A 6000-nucleotide genomic window follows, 5' to 3' on the forward strand; every position below is an offset into this window, starting at 1 on the left:
AGAGATGGAGCGTATGTCGCTGTTTCCGGCATTTGTACCCTTGAAGGTTACGGGCCATGGGGATTGCTTATACTCAATGTCACACAACTTAGAGGACCGTGAGAGCCATGAGGGTCGGGTGGGGGAGAGTGGTTGAGAAGGGTTCATGCTGCTGGGGGGGGGGGGGAGGACGGGAAGGGGGGCTTTGAGGAGAGGTCTCTCAGTTACAGCCTTTATTTATAGTTGATGGGGGGGGGGGGGAGTTCGGGGTGAAAATGAAAAATAAGTTCGTCAGGATGGATACAATGTAATTGACTATTTCAAAAGTTGCGTAAGGGCGGGTAGAGCGGAATGTTGACGCTCCCCCGCGATGTCTTGTTCCTAGTACTTATGATTCGCCTGATGCAACAATAAAAAGAATTTTAAAAAAAAAAAAACATTTTACAGACTCCGCCCTCTTTAGCTAAGAGTATATCAAGCGCAAGTCGATTTTGCAAAACCATAGACCCAATCGCAACCATTTCTGTATTAATCATCAGCAGTATCAGTCGAGAGATGCTCAACTACTGTTGTCAGTTGACAGATTCTATGAGAACAGTATGACTCCCACTGAAGGTATCAATCACTAAATATGTCGCCTATTATTTCTGAAAAACTAGCTCTCTTTCTACGTATTAGTTCATTAGCATTTTCATTGATTCCAGTGATTCTTTTTACATGTTAGATTTTTGGAAAAACAATTCTAAAATAGCAATTTCCATAACCACCTGGCAGGCAGCTTATAATAAGCCTTATTCCCACACACGCAGTAAATTCCAGGAAAGACTGGATCAGCCCTTTTTAGTCCCCAACCTCCCAAAATTAGGATGTTATGTTCACATTCACTGGAACCAATAAATAAGTTATTATAATCTGTCTTTAATCTATGGAGGCATATTTTACCTGTCTTCACTTAATCCAGAGCCATCGCAGCATGCTCTTTGCCAGCTGTATAAATTCCCTACTTTTCTACCCATGATGAAATATGATGCTTCTGTTCAGTAGCTTTTCTTTGGAAATATTGCATCCTTTCTTCAACTAAATTCAAAAACACTTTCTCTTCTTCACGTAATGAACATGTTAGATTATCTTTATGTACCTTTTCTATATCTATTGGCTTCATTGTTAGAAAAAATTGACCCATAAACTGTGCATCTAAACTAGTTTTCACTGGATTCATGTTTTTACGGACAGGAATTTCTGTAAACACTACATCTATATTGGAATAATAATATTGTAATCATTCACAACCCCGTAACCATACTGGCCATCCGTAAATATGGTTACTTTCCAGTTTTTCCCAATTTTGCAAATTTTAATTAAAGCGATCAATTCAGCTACGTGTGCAGATTTAACCCCTTCGATGCTCATGACGAGCTGAGCTCGTCATGAGGCACGGTTGAGCTGTGCTGATGACGAGCTGAGCTCGTCATGAACAATGGGAATGCACAATCTGCAGCACAGGAGGGGAATTGCTGCAGCAGCGATGGTGTTAACTCCAGGTAAATAGGAAGCTTCAACAACCCCAGTCAATTTGCATACAGCGTAAGCTGCACTACGTCCACCTTCTTCAACTCTTAGACAGGAGCCATCAACAAATAATTCATGTTCTGGATCTTTCAGTGGTTCTTCTTGTATGTCAGGACGTGGCTTAGTTCACATTTCATTAACATCTAAGCAGTCATGTTCGGGATCATCCCTCACTTATTCACATGTCAGATCTGGCAATAGGGTAGCGGGGTTCATTATTGTACATGTGATCACTGTCACATTCTCTGCTCCTAAAATGATTCTTTCATACTTAGTCATCTGACTAGGTGTAAGGTGCTGTGCTCGAGTTCTTGTTAATAAAATCTCTACTGAATGTGAAACATACACCTTCACTGGATGTCCCATCACTATTGACTCACTCTGTTCTATACTCATTCAGGCAGCAGCAACTGCTTTTAAGCAACCTGGTAATGCTGAAGCCACAGGATCCAAAGTAGCTAAAAAAATAGGCTACTGGGCGTCGGCTTGGTCCATGTCTCTGTGTTAAGACTGAAAGTACACAACCCTCTCTCTTACAACAGAACAGTGCAAATTCTTTTGAATAATCCAGCATTTCTAGTGCTGAGGCCTCACATAAACAACTTCTCAATTTCACAAAGGTTTCTACACTTTCATCATCTCAAACTATTGGATCTTTGGCTCTTTTCGTGTCATCTTGATTAAAGGCTTTGCCAATAATGAGAATCCAACAATCCATTGTCTGCAGTATCCTACAACTCATAGAAACATTCTAATCTCTCTCTGAGTTTGAGGTATTTGCATTTGTCTTATTATTCTGATACTTTCTGTGGTCACTTTCCTCACTCCTTTTTCTATTTGATGTCCCAAATTTTTCACTCCTTGTTTTTTCTGGAGATACCTTGTGTCCTCCATCTGCCAAAAGATTTAGAAGTGCAATTGAATCAGTGACACAATGATCTCTGCACTTTGATGCCACAAGCAGGTAATCAATGTACTGCACTAAGACTGAGTTTCGGGGCATAACTAACTTTTCTAGACACTTTTTCAAAATTTGATTAGAAATAGATGGACTTTCAGGATACCCTTGAGGAACATGATTCAATGCTAAAATACGATCTTCAAATTTAAAGGCAAAAATATGTTGGCTATCAGGGTGTAAAGAAATCGAGAAAAATGCTTGACACAAATAATTTACAGTGAACTAGTCGGCATTCCAAGGTGTCCGATACAAAATCACTGCTTGATTTGGCACCACTGGACAACTACAATGTTATTGATTTTCCTTAAATCCTGCACTATCCTGTACATCCCACTTTGCTTTTTGAGACCTATTATAGGCGACTTACAAGGACTGCTCATTATTTCTTTTAGAATGCCTTGCTTAATCATTCGATCAATTTCAGAGGATACTCCTGCTTTAACTTATGGACTCATTTTGTATTGTTAGGTGTTCGGATAAACCTCACCTTCTTTCATAGTCACTTTCACTGGGTCTACATTCACCATTGGACCTTTTTATTTTCCAGAGAAATCCCATACTTCTGGATTTACTGTAGTCTTCAATTCTTCTGGTAAGTCATTTTCTGTAATTAATTAATACATCTCATCAACTTCAGTACCTTGCTTAGCTAGAATCAATTTATACACCATGTCTTCATCCGGTGTTTGGAAAGCAACACCATCCTGTGTGCAATAAATCGTGCAATTCATTTTGCATAAAAGGTCTCTGCCAAATAAATTCACTGGACTTGAATCACATATTACAAACGTATGCATATCTTTGAAGGGTCCAATTAGTACCTCCTTGGGCATTGTAACTGGGGTTCTGATCTGCTGGTTGGTAACTCCAACCACTTGGATTGAGTCTCCTGTGAGGGGTAGGTTTGGGATGTCTGCTGTTCTCACAGTAGAACGGGTAGCACCAGTATACAATAGAAAAGTGATGTCATTACCTTCCACTTTCCCATCTACAAATGGACCTGACTGATCTACCGGTAAGGATGCGCTAAGAACGCATTCCTCTTCCTCCCCTCTCATGCACAGTCATTGCATATACACATCTTCTTCAGAATTATTCAGCAAAAAATATTGTGACACCACTGAGTTTTTCTTACCGCTTCCTGGAAATCCGGCGTCCACACTGTATTGTGCCTGATTCACAAAATTTTGCATAGTGGCAGATGGCAACTGATACTTCTGATTAACTACCTGATGCGGTTGATTCACAAATCCCTCATTCTGCGTTTGTGGATTTAAGTTTGGATTTGGGCCACTATTATCCTGGATATTTTTACTCTCATTTTTCCAATGTCCAAGCTTTCTGCATCCATGACAAGGAAACTTTTTGTTTACATCCTCTCTGTTCATTTGTCCCTTTTGTTTACCACTACTTGCCACATTATCACTCTGACTCTGCTCCTTTGTCTGTCCGTTTGTGTGACCATCTAAATGTATTCCTTGTTGCTCTGCCAATTTCACTTGTGCCCACATCATCTTTTCTTTGTTTCTTATGCCTATCCTCAATGTCATCGGCACAATACTTAGCATACTTCAATATCTCATCTATGGTGTTGCTCTGCCAACAAATCTTATGCTGTTGTATCATCTGACTAATCTCAGGTTTCAGTCCTGTAACAAATCGATACACAAAATGTCCTAGGTCCTTATCTCCAATACTCTCGAATCCACTATACTGCTTAAATACTTGCAATAGGCTTTCGTAATAGGCATGAACAGATTCATTTGGTTCTTGAGTAGTTCTGTCTATTTTTATCCAAATTTCTTTCTTTTGGAGGTATCTTTCCTTTCAAAAATGTAATTACTTGATGATATTTCTTCATTACGTAATCTGAAGGTGCTTCTGTTTGTTGAATCTACTGGATATATTTTTCACTAGGCCAATCAACTGTAATTTTAGATTCTGTCCATAACTCTGCAGGCACCACTATGTCAAATAAACCATCTAAATCTTTCAGCAACACCTTTTAAATGTTTACAAACCTTTCAACTTGCCTATACCATTCAACTGGTTTCTCTCTTAACTTTGGGAACTCGTTTATAAATGATAAAATATCCTGTTGAGTCCATGGAACATGTACCTATCCTCCACCAGGTACCTCAATCTTTCTACTTTCCCTATTTATTCATTGGATATGCAGTAGATGCTTCCTTTGCCTGTGCTTCTTCCTTTCTATTTTGCCATCTCACTCTCCACTTATCAATGTCTCCCCATTTCTGCAAGATATTTAACAACTCTTTCACTGGTAATTTTCTTCCAGACACATTCATATTTTCCAAGTCCTTGTCAGTCAACTCCACTCGGTAAGGCTTCTGTAATACCTTTGATCTCCTTATATCTATTCCCATTTCAGAGGATAGTTCTGTCAATTTCTCATGAAACAGTCTCACATTTCTAGTTATACTCATGCATACGAACAACAATTCTTCTTCATCATAGGTGTTCAGTCTATCTATTCCCACATTTCCAGCAAGTAATTCTTCTAATTCTACTTTTAATTTGTAAATATCCAGTATTTTAGGAGGTGGACTCTGTTTTTCAATCCCTTGGGCCCATCTCTCTAAATCTTCTGGTATTACTGATGTGGCACTCCTGATCCCTGAGGATGTCACGAGTAGCTCCAGACGCTGGAGGAGCCGCGAGGCTATCTTTGCAAGGCGGCAGGAGCTGCGAGTAGCTCCAGACGTGTCAGGAGCCGCTGGGTCATCTTTGTAACGCGGCAGGAGCCGTAAGGCCATTTCGTGCCGAAATGGGAGAGGAATAATTTTGCCCCCAGCTCACGTTTTGCAGCAGGCATCGCCCAGGTAGGAGATTAACAGTGCCAAGGGACTCCGTAGATAAAACAATACACAATAGCTTATACAGCTTGAATATTCAACAGGAGATTTTGCTAGAGGGGTCGCTGACTCTGGGTGTCATAGCAGCTTATGGAGACTTTACAGAGGCCTTGTACCAGCACTTTGACTCTTGTACTCCCTTGCCAAGTGTTTCATAAGGCTACAAATATGAAGACACAGAATACTCAACATTACCACGAACGCCGCTTCCAGACTCGGGCATCAATGTGCCGACTTAATGCATTCTGGGTGCTGTAGTCTTGGTTGGTGTTCGCGGATCTAGTCTTTCAATCCAAGTACAGCTGACGCACATTAACCATCCATAAGTACTGAATAGCCCCGAATAGAATCCTCCAGAGCCCCAGACGCCGGCGCTTAAAGATGATGCTTAAAAAGACACGGCCAGGTATTGAGGTGGAGGTTGACCCCGCAGGTCCTACACAAAGAAGGATAACAAGGAGTATAACTACCCAACAATCTCAGGAACTAATCAACGGTAACATCCTCCCCCAAGGACTCATCACTCACTTCTTCCAGGCCTCTAGTGGTCCAACAGTCTTGGACGAGGGGAAAGTGGAGACAGAGACCGTCTCCAAACTATCAGGAACCCCAAAG

Source organism: Lissotriton vulgaris, unplaced genomic scaffold, assembly GCF_964263255.1.
Source record: "Lissotriton vulgaris unplaced genomic scaffold, aLisVul1.2 SCAFFOLD_1945, whole genome shotgun sequence".
NCBI lineage: Eukaryota > Metazoa > Chordata > Amphibia > Caudata > Salamandridae > Lissotriton > Lissotriton vulgaris.